The 20,991-nt window shown below is 38.3% G+C and overlaps 1 pseudogene; it reads left to right on the top strand.

Moving 5' to 3' along the window:
* The first annotated feature begins 4,706 nt into the window (after positions 1 to 4,706).
* Positions 4,707 to 6,154, top strand: LOC102973417 (olfactory receptor 8B4-like; annotated as a pseudogene).
* The last annotated feature ends 14,837 nt before the right edge of the window (positions 6,155 to 20,991 follow it).

A 20,991-nucleotide genomic window follows, 5' to 3' on the forward strand; every position in this document is an offset into this window, starting at 1 on the left:
TCCCAGACCGGGGCACAAACCCGGTTCCCCTGCATCGGCAGGCGGACACGCAACCACTGCGCCACCAGGGAAGCCCCAAACAACTATTTTTATCCCTACTTACTTTTTGGTTTTAAACCTGAATTTCATTTCCTCAGGGAGGCCTTCCCTGACCCTCCATTAAATGGGTTCATAGCACCCCATAACTTCTTTCTAGCACACTTACTGTAGTTCTAATTGATTATTAGAAGTATCTGTTTATTCTAGGTTTCTCCATATAAATTACATGTTTGAAAGAACAGGGACTATGTACGCCTGTTTCCGCTATTGCTTTATTTTTAGTGCAAAACACAGGGCCTAGAATGTGGTAAATGCTCTCTATATATCTGTCGGACCTTCTTTACTTCTACATTTCTTGGGTTATACTTCTAAATGATATTTCCCCATCCCCCTAGCTGATGCTGACTTCTGGATAATTTCTACTCTCCAAGTTACTTATTTTCTCTTTACCTGTGTCTAATAGGCTGTTTAACATATTCACAGAGTTGCTAATTTCAACAATCATGTTTTTATTTCTAAAAGTTCTATTTGAGGGAATTCCCTGGTTCGGGAAGGGAACTAAGATCCCACAAGCTGCACAGTGCGGCAAATAAATAAATAAAGTTCTATCTGAGTCTTTAAAAAAATATGCCTTGTCAATTTTGATTTTTCCTTCATTATACTTTCAATTTGTTTTTTTTCCTTTAAATACATCAAGTACATTTTTTTTTGTATTCTGTTCCTGATAAGCCTAATAATTTTGCAGATCTGGTTGTATAGATTGTGATTTTTCATTTATGGTGATTCTCATCCTGGTGGCTTATTTTGTGTTTGTTTAGTGATTTTCATTAAGAGCTTATGATCCTTGGATATTTATCCGGGGAAATTCTTTGCTATCTTGATTTAAACTGTATTTTTCCAAGAAGGATTTTTTTTTTTTTGGTTATATATGTAATATGAATTTTCCACCTAAAACATAGAGGTGGTTAGAACTTTTCAGGGGATATTTTATCTCTTTTTATGCCCTTCTAGAGCCAAGGCCAAGACAGATACATATCTCTGCCCTCTTCCTATGTGAGCTTTTCTCTTCCTCTAATTAAGCCATGGAAGATGTTTCCTTTTGGGGATCTAGTATTATGCATCAATAGGTTCCAAACTCCCAACCTGCTTGATTCCCAGGCTTTATCTCTTATGTCCTGCATAGGCAACCCAATTAAACTCTGACTCTGGGCCACAAGGCATCACTAGTTCCCCAAGGGCAAACCCCAGGTCCAGTGCTTGCGCATCCCTCTGGATTATTCCTTCCTTATTTTTTCTCTTTTGCTCTCATAGGAATTCACTTAGTTTCTGCCAGTTCAAAAATTAACAAATAGATGATTTTTATATTTTATTCTGAATTCTTGGTTTTGTTATATCAGGAGAGCTTTTTCTGAATATAAAGTTTGCAAGATTGCTGGAAATAGCTAACCTTAATAAAAACTTATTGGATGATGAATAAATGAATTCACTGACTTCTACTCTAATGAACAGAGATAATTCTTTCTTACTCTTCCATTGCTGGGTCATTGCTACACATCTGCTAACCTGTTATTTAAGAGGGGGAAGTGCAGTGGGTAAGAAATTATGTACTAGAAAGAAATAACTATTTTCTTCATAAAAATAGACCTCAAAAACATCATCTAAATATGGAACTGGAAAAAGATTCTCTGAGTTGTGAGGGGGAATTAGACCAAGTAATCCTGACCTGTACTAGAAACTGTCCTGGCCCCTAGATGGCTTCTGCTCCTCCTCAACATTGGCTAAACTGCCATAAACCTTCCGCTTTGTGGTGTTTTTGGAGACAAAGCCACAGTGTTCCAATATGACTGAGATGCTGGAGATGACAAAAGAGGAATAAGAGTACGGAGACAGAGAGAGAGGGAGGGAGAAAGGAAGGGAGGGAGAGAGAGAGAAAGTGAAAGCTGTATTCTTTCATGACTGAGTCACAAAACATCACTTCTATCATACTCTTGGTTTGAGAATTCCCAAGTCCCTGCCTAGATGCAAGGTTAGAAAGCATAGACACCATCTCTTTATGGGAGGAGTGTTAGTTTCATTGTACCAAGAGCATGTGGGATGTAAGATGCATGTATGTATGTATGTACGTATGTGTATGTGTGTGCTGGAATGGCCATCTTTGGAAAGAATAATCTGCCACACATGCACATTGTCTAGTTGTTATAAACATAATACATAGAAAACATCCAGCATAATGCCAGGTGCTCTGCAGTTGCTCCATATGCATTAATTCTTTTTCCTCTTGATTTCCTCCCTTTGATATGAGAAACAAACGGGGGTTTTATTTTAAGGGAAATAAGATAGATGAGAAATAAAAAAGGTACTTTTGCATGTGTTACCATACTGAAAGTTGGTAGGTTAGTAAATCTCCATTTTATAAATTAAGGAATTATGCCTCAAAGATATTTAGTAATTTTAGTGTTAAAGTAATTCTGCAGGATGATTTATTAAGATATTCATTTGTTTTTGTTCTCCATTTATGTTTTAAGTAAACTGTTAATTGAAGGGTAACATAAGAACACAGTTTGATGAATTTTCACAAACTGAACACATCCATGTAACCAGCACCCCTATCAGAAACAGGACATTGTCAGCAACCCTGAAGCACCCTTCATAGACCTTTCCAGTCACTAGCCCCCAACTGACCAACCATGAATAACTGTTATGTGACTTCTAACATCAAAGATTAGTTTCCTTGCCTTTGAACTTCATATAAATAGAATCATAAAGTATGCCTTCTTTTGTCCTTGGCTTCTTTTGTTCCATAATAGGTTTGTGACATTTATCTGTTTAACTTTCATGAACCTTTTTGGCATGTTTTCAGGGTATACATGTGTATACTTATTTTTATTCGGTATACATCTAGGAGTATAACTGCTGGGTCAAAATGTATGCATATGTCCAAGTTTGTTAAATACTACTAATCAATTTATTGTACCATATACAGCAATATACAACAATGTTATACCATGGTACCAATGACTGCAATATAGAATTGTACCAATGCTTTATTCCTTGTTCCTATGTAATTCTTCTCCCCCTATTCCCCTTTCACATACTTTAGGCAGGTAACTACGGTTTTAACTTTATTTGCTTTAGGTTTTTTTGCTAGGTATAAATCAGAAGCAGCCTGAAGTTAATGCCCTTCCCACTTTTAAACCAAAATCTACTGACGAGATAGTACTGGTTGGCCAGGAAGAGTAGGTTCAGTGAAGGAGAACTCTCAAGGTAAGGAGGGTGAAGGACAGAGAGACTCCCTTGGTCAGAAAGTGGATAGTAGTCAGTGGGTCTAGGAGACAGCAGGAGCCAGAGGACCTGAATAGCGGCTTATGCTCTTTTTAGTAGGGTGACCATATAATTTGTTATCCAAATCCAGACACTTTTGAGAGTGAGAAGGTTTGCTATTAATAATTATACAGGGATAATGGATGTAAATCAGGACTGTTCCAAGCAATCTGGGATTATTTTAGGCAGCTTCAGTGGAAACTTACAAATGTAGTTGCTCACATATCTTTGAATATTTCTTAGAATATTCATGTAGCAGATCACATGGAGAACAATTTTGTCATCTGAAGGATGACAGGATTAAAACCTTTAGGTACATCTCCTGTTAATACCTTAGCCTGCACACATCCATCGAGTAACTTTGTAAAGTGGGGTGTGTGTGTGTGTGTGTGTGTGTGTGTGTGTGTGTGTGTGTGTGTGTGTGTACTTCTTTGCATATGTGATGTGATATTTTAATCTCCTCATATATAGTAAAAGCCAGCCTATGGCACTTAGTTGAGCTGAGGGTAGGTGGTGTTGGGGCAGGGGGTGTCTCCACTGTTCTGAGAAGCTCATGGTGCTAGAAACATTTTGTCTGAGGTGCTTTCTGTATCACCTACAAGTCTGACCTAACTTTTTTTTTGTCCTATTCCCAAAACTCCCTTTGAAAATTTAGAAATAGTGGCTAAAATTAGTTTGGGATCATCCTCTCTTAATGTCAAGTGTAAGTGCCAAGCTTTAATGAAGGAGAGGAAAACTGAGGGTCCCCCCTCCAATTCAACACTAAACAACATGAAGTCCTTGGAGATATGGAGAAGTTTGAGTAGAACACCTGAGTCCCAAGATGCTAGGTAAACATCATCATCCAGACAGTAAACAAAGACAGTACAATTTCTTCCTTGTAGGGACATATCTCTGAGAAATTCCCAGGGGATTGAAACTGTATCTAATCGGATCCCTGAGATCATCAAGTAGCATAAAGTTCTTCATGATATGCCAGCTGGGGTTCTGGTGAAAATGAGCGTTGCTGTTTTTTTTCTCCTAAAGTTGATGTATATACCATCTGGGAAAATCCACAAACAGAAATCTTGGTCTGTTCCTAGAGCACCTTGGAGACTGGGGTCTGTAAAAGTTCTGATTCTCAGCACCAACGGAATCAGAAGAGTTAAAACTTGAGGCTGTCTTCTTTATGCACTAACACCATTTTCTCCTTTGAGATAATGGAAAAATAGGTTGCATAGGGCCCAGGACTTTGGGGGGCAAGGAGAAGGAAGGTGAATGTCTGACTCCCATTTTTCCTGATGGCTTTCTTTTAAACTCACAAATAAGGGGTCTGCAATGTATTGAGCCCTTCCCTACTCTTAACAATGACTCTGGTGTGAAATGCAGTGAAGGGACTGAGAGGAGGAAGGTAGGAGGTGCAAACACAGGGGACACTCTTGGCTTTCTCCCCATGGCGGGAACCCCGTATCTAGTTGGGAGAGGGAGGCAGGATGAATGGAGACAATGGGGACAGGAGAGCGCCTGTCTCTGAGCCTGAGGCAGTGGGCTCAGGTTGTACTCCTGCTGGCTCTTGGAAGGTCTTTCTGAAGTCGCTGGGCAGCCAATTCAGGGGCTCCATCTCCCCATTTCCCAAGTGGGGACAGAACTCTTGCTGCCCATGCTAACAGACTCTAGCTTGGATTTACGATCAACCCAGGGGAGCTGAGATATAGTCACAGACACATTGTCAACAGCTTGAGGTGGGGGCATAGATGAGAGAAGAAAGGCACAAAGGAGGGCATCCATGCACTGGCTCATCTTCTAGAACTTTCTTCCATCAGCCATGCTTGTGCCTATAACCAGTCTATTTATTTTGCCCCTTGTTTCCACAGACAGCTCCCCAGAAGAGAAAGGCTCTGAGAAACAGCTCCTCAGTGACTGAGTTTATCCTTGTGGGATTATCAGAACAATCAGAGCTCCAGCTACCCCTCTTCCTCCTGTTCTTAGGGATCTATGTGTTTACTGTGGTGGGCAACTTGGGCTTGATCACCTTAACTGGGCTGAATTCTAGCCTTCACACTCCTATGTGCTTTTTCCTCTTCAACTTGTCTTTTATAGATCTCTGTTTTTCCTGTGTGTTTACCCCCAAAATGCTGAATGATTTTGTGTAAGAAAACATTTCTTATGTGGGATGCATGACTCAACTATTTTTCTTCTGTTTCTTTGTCAATTCTGAGTGCTGTGTGTTGGTATCGATGGCTTATGATTGCTATGTGGCTATCTGCAATCCTCTGCTGTACACGGTCACCATGTGGCCTCATGTCTGTTCTCTGATGATGTTTGGTTCGTATGTGACAGGGTTTTCTGGGGCCATGGCCCACACCAGAAGCATACTGAGACTGACCTTCCGTGATTCCAACATCATTGACCAATTATCTGTGTGAAGTCCTCCCCCTCTTGCAGCTCTCCTGCACCAGCATTCACATCAATGACCTGGTGTTTTTTATTGTTGGAGTGGTCATCACAATATCCCTTATCAGTATATTCATCTCTTATGCTTTGATTCTCTCCAGTATCCTCCGTATTCCTTTCCACTGAGGGCAGGTCCAAAGCCTTTAGCACATGTGGCTCCCATGTTGCTGTGACTCTGTTCTTTGGGTCAGGGGCATTCACCTTTTTAAAAACCTCTTTTCCTGGATCTATGGACCAGAGTAAATTTGCCTCAGTCTTCTACACCAATGTGGTTCCCATGCTTACCCTTTGATCTACAGTTTGAGGAATAAGGATGTTAACGTTGCTCTGAGGAAAAACCCTGAAGAGAGTGCTCTTCTGATGGTTCTGTTTGTAACAGTTGTTTACCGGTAAGCATCATACTCAAGAATCTTCTTATCTACAGGTGTAGGAATTTTAATCTTTTTTCCTTAAGGGGGGTGTTCTCTCTACTTAAAAAAATCGCAAATCCCTTGCTTATACTCTTTTTGAGGTTTATACGGTTCACTGCATGCAATTTAGCATCTATTAAGTGCCTATTGTTTACTGGACTCTATACTAGGTCCAAGAGATGAGCATGATGAGGCTCTATGCCTTCCATCCTTTTCTCGGTAGGCTAAATGGGTTTGTCGAAGCAACTTTTCTGGCTGGGAGATGGGGCAGGTGGTGGTATGAAGGTCCAGGAGAGTGAATTTATTTTTTCTTCAGTTATGGGAGCAGGCTTACCAAAGAAGAAAGGTAGATATACCTTGGGCCATAGGTAAGGTAAGTCTCCCAACTCTTAGAGAGGCTGCTTGGCTAGGTAGATTGTAAATCATCCATTTCATATACATCCATGAACACACAAGAGAAAGCCTCACATAAGAGTTCTTTACATAGCCTGAAATGTAAAGATAAATCAAACCTAAAATCTTTCTTTTCAAAGTTTCAAAACTCTTAGGCCATGGATTGGTAACCATGGGGTAGGTGGTTTATAACTGAGCTAAATTCTTGGGCCCTGGGCTCTAGCTGAAAGCAAAAGAATAAGGGAGAAATTCCATGGATTTACAAGATTATGTTAACTGCTACCTCTATCCTGCCTGAGATACTGTGCATATTATAGGCATTTAGGACAATTCTTTTATTATTTACGATAGATTTAGATATTACTGTCTCTGAGACTGTGTGTATGTACATGTGTGTGTACTATAGTTAACTATTAGAGAATCAGGAAGAAAGAGGAGTCACATTACACTTTCCACTTGCAGGAAGACTTGGAAGCAATCCTGATTTTGAGTGCCAAAGACTGCTCTGTACTACTCTGTTAAAGATTCTGCTATTCTATAATGGATAGCTCAGATTTTGAGGAGTACACCCTCATAAACTTCCCTGTGTGTTGGCAGGAAGGTGAACTTAGGGCCAAACCAACCCACATGGAAAGATGGGAGAATGGAGACTCATGGCGGGGTCAGAAGAATGGGACCCTCTCTGTGTAAAGACTAGAACTTGGGGTGTCCATGAGATCATCTGTAAAGAGCATTTGGTACTTCTGGATACGGGAGAGTCATATAAAGTACTCGGTCTATATATTTTGCTTTGCTTATATTTTTCCAACTCACCTATAAAATTGGATAGCTGCACAGTGTACATTGGTATGAGAAACGAGGAAACAGAGATGTAAGACCTTTCTCACATTTATCTCTCTGCTGACACTTGTTAGAAGTGGCAGCATCGTACTGAGAAGAAAGGTAGTTCAAGTGTTCCAGGTCATGGCCAGAAGCAAGGCATCCTGAGATGCGGCTGAGAACAGCACAGAGAAGAACCTGCAGCAAGGAACTGACTAAGGAGAAGACGTGAAATAAAACTTATTTTCTCCAAATATGCTAAAGGGATGGCATTTTTGAAGGTAGAAAAATCCAATACTTGGATTATATCTGGATTATGATAAAAATGATACTTAACCTTTATTGAGCACTCTATGTCTGGGCACTGTTTTAAGGTGCCTTACATATATTAACTCACTTACTGGAATTGTGTTAATGCCATGCTGAACCACTGCTAGTCAGTCCTCTGGACTTAGCTGAACTCTATCCTCCAGAGGACTATCTAGGTCTAGGCATATGGAGACCTGGGGATATTAGTAAGAGTCAAGAATAAGGAGCAATAAGGATAAATATAATTTGATATGCATAAAGGAAAAAATTACTATTAGTATAAATGAGTGGAAATAAGGGACAAAGCAAAATCATAAGGATGTGAGTGGAAAGGAATAATTATGAAATAAGTTCATTAAAGCCTAAGAATAACTTTATTTACATTCATCCCATATTGGCACTGGGGTAACTAGAGGTGAAAGCATAAGTATGACTTAATGAGACACCGGCTTGGAACCCTTTGTCACTGAAGATCTGAAATGACAAAAACTCAGAGGCTCTTTTCCTGGTTCTTGTAATAGCCAGTAAGAGCCATTTATTTCTCCCACAGAAAAGACAACACTTCATAAATTATGAAGACCTTCACCTCTCTCACAGACTAAGGATAGGTCATCTTGCATACCCTTCTAGGTTGGTGTTGAGGAACTGCTGGTTCATAAATGGTCAACAAACAGGAACAGGTTTGGGGACTTCTGCTTTACAGTAAGTGAAAAACATGATTTGATGCTCTGTGTCAGATGTCCTAAAGTGGGTCCCTCTGCCACAATAGCAAAATTCTGTCACCTCATGACACCATGACATTTTGACTTTCAGCAAGTTAAATTTTATCTCTAGGAAGCATTATTAAAGTCAGGATTCCTCTGGGTTCAGTCTTTGGTCTACTTCTTTTGGCTCTTCCCGGGACGCCTCTCCAGCTCCCGCGGCTCCAACAATCACATGTTTGACTCCTAAATCCATAACTCTGGTTTGGATCTACGTTTATAACCTACAATTAGTTATAATTAGAAATATGAAAGTATTGTCAGATACCAAACAGAATTATGTAATAATTTGGTGGTGACGTAGTTTTGGAGAATAGAAAAGAATAAACTGCTCTTGATATCTACACATTCTCCTACATTCTAAACAGGTAGGAGAGCACAGAGGTAAGTGACAGACACCAAGTCCGCGAAGAACTTTCCAGTGGAGCTTGGGAGTGAAAGGCACTGCTCTAGGCTGTGGGGCAGTGATGCCTGTTCAGTGCTAAGCATTAGCCCACGTGTTAGACTGACAAACATCACCCTCTGTCCCTCACACTTCCATAAATGAAATCCATCATTTACTAACTGCTACAGCTGCTAATAACATAAGTCTGACTGCAGTGGCTTAAACACATGAAGGTTTATTTTTCTCTAACATAAAAGGCATCTAGAAGTAGGAAGTCCAGGGCTGATATGGCAGAGTCACCAAGAACTCAGTGTCTCTCCCTTTCTTCTCTTCTTAGCAGTGACTTCATTCTCATGGATGCATCATGGCTTCCATATGGCTGCTAGACCTCATATGGTTTTGTCCACAGCCAACCAGCAAGAAGACAAAGGGGCAAAGGAGGGCAAAGGGTGCTTTGCCTATTCAATGAGTGACTTTCACTGACATGTCACTAGCCACCCCTACTTACAAGGGAGACTGGGAAACTTGGCATTCAACTTCAGAAAATTGCCATCCAGGAAAAACTTTAGGATTTTGTTATTAATTAAGAAAGAGTAAATGGCTATTGGGTAGGCAATCAGCAATGTGTACCAAAGGACAGAATTGGTTCCACTTGCCAGGAGGGAGCAGTTCAGAAGTGAGCACCTTCCATCCCTATTATGGCTTCCTTACTTAGTTATACTTGGTTTCAAGTGTAAGGGAGAGAGAGAGTTATTAATATTGCTAAATCTCTCACATTACAGTTATCTTTGTCTTTTTAGTATAAAGGGACTTCTGGTAATTGAAGCTCTTATTTTCTTATGCTTTGAGACACTCCCTCTTGATTTGTAGGTGGTTATTAGAAATGGTAGGAGAGAAAAATAAACTTTCCTCCATCCATCTTAGGTTCATTGACTAGGGCCCTAAAATTAGAATGATGACAGAGAGATTAACAACAGAAAAACAAACAGAAGTGTATTAACATGCGTGTTGTACATATTACTCAGGGATGAGTAACTCCAAGGGGTGGTTAGAACTTGGGCTTAAATAGCATCTTAACAAAGAATAAATTTGTAGAGAAGTTACAAGACAGAGGAAAAGGGTTTTGAGCTTCTGGGGTGGTAAACTGTGGGAAAGTAAATATATGGGGAAAACTAATGGAGGATAAGGTCTAATTAGTAATGTTTTTTAATGTAGGTTCTGCTGGTGAGGTCTCTGGGTTTAGAAGGGTCTAGAGTTGTCTCCAGTGATTAACTTCTGTCCCTAACTTCTGTCCCTTCTGGTAGAAAAGGGAGAGGAACACCTCTACACATTTATGTGCTGCTTTTAGGCAAATAGGGAGAGATTTTCTTATATCTACTTTTTCTAAATAGCCTTCAGTTCAAAATCTTTATACCAGCATGGTATATTTTGGGTAGCATATATTCTGCTGCCATTAGGAACCATACAAAGAACAAAGTTACTGAAGGCACACAAAAATGCAATTCAAGGGCTTCCCTGGTGGCACAGTGGTTAAGAATCCGCCTGCCAATGCAGGGGACATGGGTTTGAGCCCTGGTCGGGGAAGATCCCACAGGCCGTGGAGCAACTGAGACCTCGTGCCACAACTACTGAGCCTGCGCTCTAGAGCCCGCAAACCACAACTACTGAAGCCTGTGCACCTCGAGCCCATGCTCTGCAACATGAGAAGCCACCGCAAAGAGAAGCCTGCGTACCACAACAAAGAGTAGCCCCCACTCACCACAACTAGAGAAAGCCTGCACGCAGCAATGAAGACCCAACACAGCCAAAAATAAAATAATAAAATAAATAAATAAATTTATTTTAAAAATGCAACTTAAATAGGGCCATGGACAGCGGGGCTCGTTGACAGCTAACAGAGAAATATGACACGAAAAATTAGGCTAGGAAATCCATAATTTCACAGACCAGCAAGAAGACTTGCTTATCTTTTAAGATTCACCCAACCATTTATGGGTTCAACAGATACTCACTAAATTCTCACTAAGTCACAGGTGAAGAGTTCAAGATTTCACTTAATGGGATCATTAGGACTTCAAACTGTCTTTCTTCCATTAATATGTACAACCACATGCCCTAATTAATAAATAAGCTGAGGAGGGTTTGATTGATACTACTTTCTGAAAACTGAGAATCCGAATTAGGACATTTGCCTACTTAGAACAATTTGACATCTCCTTGGAGGAGGGACAAGAGTACTTACAAGCTGACAATTAATAAAAGAATAAGTATATTTAATAGTGTAAAATAGACACTAAGGAAGAATTATTTTTGGCTAAAACTTGATGGTGGAGAAAAGGGAGCAGAGAGGATAAGAAGAGGAAATGTATTAGTTGTATCATTAAATTATAGTGATAATAGACACAGTAAGGGTATTTTATAAAGTTATTATAAAAGCATGCACCATTACAAAAATACAAACCAAATTTCACATACATAAGGAGGAAGAAAGGCAAATCATGTAGTTAGTGACTTAAAATAATATAAATATAAAATGAGAAGTCATAACATAAAATACTATGATAGAACTAAAGCAAACATATATAAATAAATGTAAAAGTCCTAACCCCTTTACTAGTTGAAAAAGGATTAGACTGGATCATAAAGCAAAATACAAATCCATGTTACATACAAAAACCTATCTAAAACCAAGTGATTCAGAAAGATTGATAATAAAATAGTGGCCAAAGACATACTAAGTAAATGCAAACAAATGAACAAGTATCAATAATATGGGTATCAACTAGAATGGAAGTCAGGCCAAAACTGTTAAGCAAGAAAACTATAATGTTACAGGGTAAATTTTACAATGTATATGTGAGAGTTGTGACTCTCTATGCCCTAAATAGTAAAACAGCAGGACCTATAAGAAGACATAAACACACTAATGGAAGGAAACTTTAAATCACCTTTCTCAGTTCATGATAAAACAAGGTTACTGAAAAAACAGAAAAAGACATAGAAAATCCTGTCTAAATATAAGAATCAGAAAAATATAATTTATATATATCATTTACATGATATACTGTATATAAATCATCTGTACGTGTGTGTGTGTATGTGTGTGTGTGTGTGTCTAGTTCTGTTTCCTAGAAACAAGAAACACATCTTCTTATTAAGAGGTCAAGACAGTCACATAAATTGAATAGCTATTAGGTCATAAAAGCAAACCTCAATAAATGTTATATATTAGAAATAGCACAATGTACTCTGATCACTGTGTAATAAAACTAAAACTTAATTATGTAAGTAATTAAGAAAATAAAGTCCTCTATTATCTAAATAATAAAAACTAACTTTAAAAGTACTTACAGGTGAGAGAAAACTGCAAAATTACAAAACATCTAGAAAATGGATATGAAAATGCAACATTTCACAACTCATGGGATATGTGTACTGCTAAAGCAGAAATATAACATATAACATTAAATACTGTATCAATAAAGAGGACAATGAAAATAAATTAAGCACTTAATAAATCAGGAAAACACATAATAAAACCAAGAAAATGAAAACAGAGGGTAGGAATTAATAAAGTTAAAATAAAAAATACTGAATTAGAAAACAGAAAATAGTAGAATTAATAAATAAATAGATCAACTACTATCTGTTCTAAACTCAGAAAAAAAAGGAAGGGGAACAAATACTAAATTTAAGAAATATGGGAGAATTAGAAATGGAGGAAATAAAAAACTTCAAACTACTTTGTTTTGCTCTATTCAAATGGATTAAAAAGCTTGGATGAAATAGTCCATTTTCTAGGAAAATGTGATTCAGTAAAACTAATGCTGTAATGTGTAGAAAACCTTAAGAGTCCAATTCCATGAAATAAAGTTGTCAAGGGTTATATACCAGTCCCAAATGGTTTCACAGAAGAACTCTACCAAAGAACAAATAATTCCAATACTATTTAAACTGATCTAAAGCCTAAAAAAAGAAGAAAAACTCCAAAATTATTTTTATGAGGTAAGTATAACACTGATGCCAAAATCCACAAGATTGCATACAAAAAAGGAACAACCTCATTTACGAAATCAATACAAAAATCCTAAATAAAATATTAGCAGATACTTCAGCAGCAGAAAAAAACAGTAGCGCACCATATCTAAGTAGGGTTTATTACATGGCTGCATGGATGGTTCAATATTAGGAAATCTACTAATATAATTTATTTATTAATAGGGCTAAAGAGAAAAATCATATGATCATCTCCATAGATGCTGAGAAGATATCAATTCATCATACAATTGTGACTAAATTCACCTCATAAAATAGGTCTTGATAGAGCCAGTTTGAAGTTTGGATCTCTCTCTCTCTCTCTCTCTCTCTCTCTCTCTCTCTGTCTCTCTCTCTCTCAGCTAGAACTAAAAACCCTATTGGACTTATTCCATTTACTTTTATTTCTAGCTATATATAACACTCATCAAACTGCCTGCCCTCTTTGGACTAAATTCACAGAGACATTTCATTTGTCATATTTCTTTCCTGGCCCTGAGTAACTCATGCTATATTAGGTAAAATGTAACATTTCACTGTCTTATTCATTTGTATTTATAGCTCCTTTTATTTTCTAGCTGTTTCCAAGTTCTGGACAAATATTCTGGGTTTCACAATTTTAAGAGCAAAAACCACAGTATATTGTCCTTAGCTAAGGGCCAAAGGGCTATCTGCAGCATGAAGTTTCTTTGCTTTCTTAACTGTGCAAAACTGCTCCCTAGTGCAAATGAAGATCTTTTGGGCTTCCCTGGTGGTGCAGTGGTTGAGAGTCCGCCTGCCGATGCAGGGGACACGGGTTCGTGCCCCGGTCCGGGAGGATCCCACATGCCACGGAGCGGCTGGGCCCCTGGGCCATGGCCGCTAAGCCTGCGCGTCCGGAGCCTGTGCTCCGCAGTGGGAGAGGCCACAACAGTGAGAGGCCCGCGTACCACAAAAAATAAATAAATAAATAAATAAATAACTTTAAAAAAAAGAAGATCTTTTATTTCTCTTTGAAAAAGGAAAGAAATGTGGCAGAGAAACTTCCTAGCAGTGGGCTGTACCTTTCCATGCAACTCCCACTTGCCTTTAGCTTCTTAGAAGGTACAAATAATGTGTATTCTCCTGGCTATCATCTTTTATAGAGGAGTAAACTGAATTCCAGAGTTAAGAATCTGCTGAAGGTCAGGAGAATGTGGTGGATCCTATTTTTAAACTCCACTTTATTGGACTCCAACTCCTACGCTTTTTTGCACAAATACACATTGCTTTCTAGAAAGGAATGTAAAGAAACAGGAATATGAAATAGAGAAATATGAGAGGAACAGAGAGCGTGACAATCTGGAGAAATGGTTGCAAATCAGCATGAAAGAGAGAATGGACACAGTGTTGGTGTCCCAAATCCCTGTGAGATATAGTTTACTTTGGTTTAAGAGTCCAAAATAGACACTTGCACATATTCTTAAAAAGTTTGTCTCTAGGGCTGGATGAAGAAAGTCAGCTACAAGGGAACATTTAACCTTACTTTGTTTTCAACAAAAACTCTAACGAGACTGGAGGATGGATCAACCTCATTCTGGGACTATGTCAGAATCTTTAGGGACATTGTGTATAGTTAAAAAAAAATTTATTGTCACATGATTTTGTATATTTGAAAGTAAATTAAGTACAAATAATGTCATAATGCAATTTAGTGATATAAAATACTCTGGTGAGACTACCTAAAAGAATTTATCTTCTTAACACCATTTATCCTAAAGAATGGCAAATAAAATTACTCCTTGGAGGTATATATCAGAGCCTTGGGATCTGTAAAATTTAAATGTTTATCAAATGGTTTTAAGATGGTTAAACACACTGTTTTATAGGAATAAATTTAGATCATAAGTTATATTGGTGAGCATTTAAAACTAGATTTTATGTTCATGACACTTTCTATAAATATACATTATATAATCATTAACTTATAAAATCTTTCTTTCACTCAACTTTTTATTGTATTCCTACTATATTCCAGGTTTGGGGGATAGAGCAGTAAACAAAACAAAACAAAAAATACTCGGAGCTTAGATTCAACTTATTTGTTAAACTGGAATAATTAGTTTATATTTGTGTATGTTATTTATATTGCGATTACCATGTCTCATCCATTCTTTCTTCACCACATAACGTAGTAAGCATCCAATAAGATTTGCAAATTGAATATATTCAACCTGCTTAATTTAAATTTTGCTCTAAAACCCATCTTTTTTAAAAGTTTATGTGTTTTAACAATGAATCGAAAATTTTATATAATGAGTTATGTAAAATCTCTGGTTATACATTTAGGGGCCTAAAAATATGCAAAATATAAATTTTAAACTAAATTCACTTTTTTTGAAACAACTTCACTGAGTCACCAGCACAACCTGGTGGCTGCTTAAACGAATTACTTGGTTCAGTGTTTAAAAGTTTATCTTGTGAGTTGTGTCTCCATTCTTGTACTGACCTGGCTTTTTCTTTTTTTGTATTTAAAAATCACATTAAGAAGCTTATAACTATCATAATTAAAATTTACACAACTTTTTGTAAAACAAATATAGGTATTTCAAAATCCTACACATACTGGTCCTCTAATAGCAATGTGATTGGATGATTTGTCTCCTCTCCAAGTTAATTAATTTCTAGAGGGCAAGAAGAGCGTCACGAAGTTTTAAATTATAATCCTGCTCCCCACAGGAACTTAATATTCTGCAAATTAAAAGCAATTATTGTTTTACTGCTTTGCAACATTTTAAAGGGTCTGTGTGTTTTGCAGGTAATTTATACCCATTTAATAGAGTCTGGGATTTTGTCAGATTCATGATATCTATAATCTGAGATGGCTCTTCTCCAAGCGATCATGACTAGACATAACTGGGAAGAAACTGAATGATCATTTGCCAGAAATGTCTTAAAAGGTATTTCACCATGGATGGGGGTGGTTGCACTAGATGACCTCTAATTCTAAGATTTTAAAACTACTAATGATTCATTAAAATAGATCATTTTTGTCTGCTTGTACTTCCACTAGCTAATGCAGGAATTCAACTCCTGTGAAATTTCCTCAAGAATTTCTGGGAATCTCCAGAAAGAGCTTGTGCTCAGGAACCAGTCGTCTCACTGGCAGCACACTACTCCCTTCTGCAACCTTCCCTGTACCCCAAGACTGGAGGATACATTGCTCTGCAGAGCAGAAGATCAGCTGCTCCTGCCCCTGAGTTTCTGTCAGATGTGCCTGCTGCCCTCTCTTGCCACAGCTCAGAGACCAGCCCATAGGAGTACAGCCACATTCTCCAAGGCTGTTACCAGGCCCTGACACAGAATTCCTCTTCCTTGGTCCCTCGTTTCCCACCTTCCACACACATCTGCTGCTCTGGATGGTGGCCACTTTCATTGCTTTTATCCTTTTTCACATATCCCTGTAAGAAGCATTTAAATGAGCATCTATAATGTACTGGGCCCTTCATTTGGCACTGGGGACACAGCACTGAGCTATGCAGATATGGTTCTAGTTCTCATGAAGCATTCATCCCAACAAATAAATATGGAGCCAAATCAGATCATCTCACTTCATGAATTAATGAAATCCACAACTTCATCAGACATTATGAATATCCTCTGGGTTCATCTGAACTCCTGCTAAATAAGTACTAATTTTACTTGCTTTGGTAAATAACACAATCTTTACTGAGTTTTAGATGAAATTGTAGGCTTAATCTAAACAATAAAAATCCAAGTGAATCACAGATTTAAAACATCTGTGATTCACTTGAGTGAGTCATATCACGAATCACTGTGATATGTGATGTGTGATATGTGATATGGAGATGATGGAGTTCCTAAATCTTTAAGCAGCCCAGAAACTGAATATTTTGAAGCCTTGGTCTTCCTTTCTCCTTTATGTTCAGGATTGTATGAAGCTTTAGTTGCTATAAAGCTGGTAGAAATCTTCCCTGGAAAGGAAGAGTATGGATGCTTTTGGGAATGGAGAGAATTGCAGAGAAATTTCTGGAAGGACAGTCCAGGTGAAGAATAACTAAAAAGTTATTTGGATGCAGAAGTAGTGGAAGGGGTAGGGAAGAAAGGTGGATTTTGGCTGTGTTGGGCATGGGCAACCTCATACACACAAGGAGAATGAGTCATAAAAGCATGTAGGGATCAGGGATATAGTATCAACTCTTTGATTCTGAATACTGAGCCTAAGTTGTTTGAATGTAACTTTATTTTCATCAACCTGTACTGATGTGAGATGAAAAACACACACTTCTAGTGGGCCCATTTTGAATCTTTGGAATCCCTTGGTGTGCTGGGTGGCTTTATTAGTGGGGAAATGTATTCAGGTAGGAGCAACATGCACATAGGATGCCCCATAACAATATGTGCTAAGGACACACTAAAGCTTAAGAAAGCTGTTCTAGTACATACAAGGTTGATTACATTGATATTGTTCATCTCAAGTTAAATTCACGATAACAATAAAATTCATCTAAATGGGCAATATCCTAAGATTTTAGTTTCAAGGAGAATACAATTTTTTAAATTCCCTTAAATGCCTTAATTTCTCTGTTTCTGAGATAAAAGCCTGTATCTTTTATCTTTTTTAAAATTAAACCTTTTAAATAGTAGATTAACATGCAGTTATAAAAATAATGCAGGGATCCCATGTATCCTCTATTCAATTTCCCCCAATGGTAACATCTTAAGACTATAGTATAATAGCACAACCAGGATATTGACACTGATACAATGCGTTGATCTTATTCAGATTTTTCCAGTTTTACTTTTATTCATTCATGTATGCGTGTGTGTGTGCGTGTGTGTGTGTGTGTGTGTTTGGCTACGTTGGGTCTTCCTTGCTGCGCGCGGGCTTTCTCCAGTTGCAGCAAGTGGGGGCTGCTCTTCATTGTGGTGTGTGGGCTTCTTATTGCGGTGGCTTCTCTTGTTGCAGAGCACAGAATCTAGGGCATGCAGGCTTCAGTAGTTGTGGCTTGCCGGCTCTAGAGCGCAGGCTCAGTATTTGCGGTGCGTGGGCTTAGTTGCTCCGCAGCATGTGGGATCTTCTCAGACCAGGGATTGAACCCGTGTCCCCTGCATTGACAGGTGGATTCTTAACCTCTGCACCATCAGGGAAGTCCCTGTGTGTGTGTTTAATTCTGTACAATTTTTGTCACATACGTAGGTTTGTGTATTCGATACCACAGCCAATATACAGAGCAGTTTTATCCCCACAAAGATCCCTTGTGATGTTCTTAACTTATGATGTTTATCTTCCTCCTTAAACTTCATTCCCAGCCTTAAACTCTAATCCTTAAGCCATTAATCTGCTACCAGTATTACTCTTTCATTTAATTAATATTATAAAAATGGAACGATACAATATATAACATTTTGGGATTGACTCTTTTCACTCAGCATAATTCCCTTGAAATTCATCTAGGTTGTTGCCTGTATCAATAGTTCATCCACGTTTTTGTGTGAAGAAAATTTTCCTTGCTTTGGGATATATGCCCAAGGTTCTAATTGCTAGGTAATCATGTGTTCAGTTTTAGAAGAAACTAACAAACTGTTTTCCAGAGTGATTATTTTATATTCTCACCAGGAATTTATGACTGATCCAGTTTTTCTATATCATTGTCAGCATTTGGTGCTGTGACTTTTATTTTAGCCATTCTGATAAATATGTAATGTTGTTTCATTGTGGTTTTAATTATGTTTCCCTGATAATGTTGAACATCTTTGCATGTGCTCATTTGCCACCTGCATGTCCTCTTTAGTGAAATGTCTACTCATGTCTTTTTCTCATTTTCTACTTGTTTCTTTTTTTTTACTTTTAAGTTTTTGAGAGTTCTTTATATAATCTTGATACGTCTGTGAGATATATGCTTGCAAATATTTTCTCCCTATCTCTGTGTCTTTTTATCCTTTTAACAGGGTATTTGACAGAGCCAAAACATTTAATTTTGGTGAGTCTAAATTTACAAATTTTTCCTTTTATAGACTGTGCTCTTTTTTTTTTTTTTTTTTTTGCGGTACGCGGGCCTCTCGCTGTTGTGGCCTCTCCCGTTGCGGAGCACAGGGCTCCAGACGCGCAGGCTCAGCGGCCATGGCCCACGGGCCCAGCTGCTCCGCGGCACGTGGGATCTTCCCAGACCGGGGCACGAACCCGTGTCCCCTGCATTGGCAGGCGGACTCTCAACCACTGCGCCACCAGGGAAGCCCTAGACTGTGCTTTTGATGTCAAGTCTTAAAAATCTAGGCCTAGCCCTAGATCATAAAGGTTTTCCCCAAATCTTTAGTTGGTCTTTTAGCCAACTAAACAAGTTTAACATTATTGGGTTTCTGTCTTAACCTCCAACTCTGTCCATCCCACATAGAAAAGAAAGTTTTAGAAACAGGTGTTGGAAGATCAAAATCTTCCAGGCAGGTTTTCTCAGTGATCTTAGCTAAGAGTTTACTTTTCCTCTTCTACTGTTATTAGGAGACTCTGTGAGTCACAGTAAATCCCATCATGAACATTTTCATTAGCAAACACCCATTATCATTAGCTTTCATAATGAAATAAATTATTTGGTGTGTTTCATTTGTTAATTACAACTGTAATTCTGATGATACTTGGGAAAGATGGGGTGACACCAAAAAAACTTCTCTCCTTTGAAAAGGAACAATATTAATCACAAATGAAAAAGGGCCATTTTTCTCTGAGTGAAACCAAATTACTCCCTTCATGGGTTGATTTTTCTTAATCACATTTTGACCTATTTTCTGTTTGATATTCAATCATAAAAATTAGGAAAATAGGATATTTCATAACTACAGTTCCTTACCATAGTGTGAGTTCATGAATGTAGGGAACTCTGTTTTGTTCTGTATTATATCCTACACGTAGCACCTACTATGATAGGTGTTCAAAATTTTTTGTAGAATGATTGAATGAATGAATCAATGAGTATTACCCCTAATTATTTCTTCAGGCAATTTAGGAGAGTCTTCACTGAAAGAAAGATCAGAGCAGTGAATTCATTTAGTGTTCTACTTCTAAATAACAGAGGTATGTAGAAAACAGCAAGAGCTTCTCAGACTGGTTACCTTGGAGAGGGAGGCGTCTTTCTATGCTTCCCCAGTAATACACAGTCTCAAGTTCTGAAGTCTGTGTTCTGTTGGTTAATCTATATTCCTTTCTGAGCTGAAAGTAACCAAAATGGGAAATATGGGTATCTATGCCCATCAATCAGAGATATCAGCCCTATTCCTAAAAATATTTGGTGGGCATATGCTAAAGCTCTGTGAGCCTTCATCCTCTTTGGCCTGCTGCAATCTCCCCTAGCTTCTTCTATTGGTGCCCAACCTTACTTTTGGACACCTGATTATATTCGAGCCCCTGCGGGGACTGAGTAGATCCTCACCCTAAATTCTATGCCACACCTTAGACATCATCCAAAATGTACTGCTGTTAGCATTTTGTTGTAATCCCTTACAATCCTAATTTGTAATTGCCAAATAAATTCCACTGCATGCTTATGCTCTCCCTGAAGTGCCTCACGCTCTGCCATCTTGGGCCCTTTCTTCATGCTTTTCCTTGTTGAATTTTCCTCACTCTCCCTATTGTGCTCCCACACTTCTCATCTGACAATACACACTTCTACTTCTGTTCAGGTAACTCATAGCCTTCTTCTGTTCTCCATCGAAACATTACTTTCTCCATTAAGTCTCCCAGCCTCTTAAATCAATCTTATATGCTTGGATACAAATGTACCTATTATCCTCACTGTAAGTATAAATATTTGTCAGATTCCACCACAGACTTTCAGTTATTCCAGGACAAGGGACATGTTTAAATTATTTGCCATTGTATCAAGATGTCAGGGGTGTTTTTGATACGTAGGCAACAGGTTTCTAACCTTGGAAATACATAGGAGAGAAGAGTGTGGAGCTGAGAGACAATGAGCATTATCTGGTACTTGCTGTCTTGTTTATTCTCTTCTGTTCCACATTTAATCCTGAATAAATATTGTGGGTTCTAGAGCCCACAGTGAGTTAAATTAACATTATGCTGAATTTAGCTGGGCACCAAAGTGCCACGGTATTA

Source organism: Physeter macrocephalus, chromosome 16 (assembly GCF_002837175.3).
Source record: "Physeter macrocephalus isolate SW-GA chromosome 16, ASM283717v5, whole genome shotgun sequence".
NCBI classification, from domain to species: domain Eukaryota; kingdom Metazoa; phylum Chordata; class Mammalia; order Artiodactyla; family Physeteridae; genus Physeter; species Physeter macrocephalus.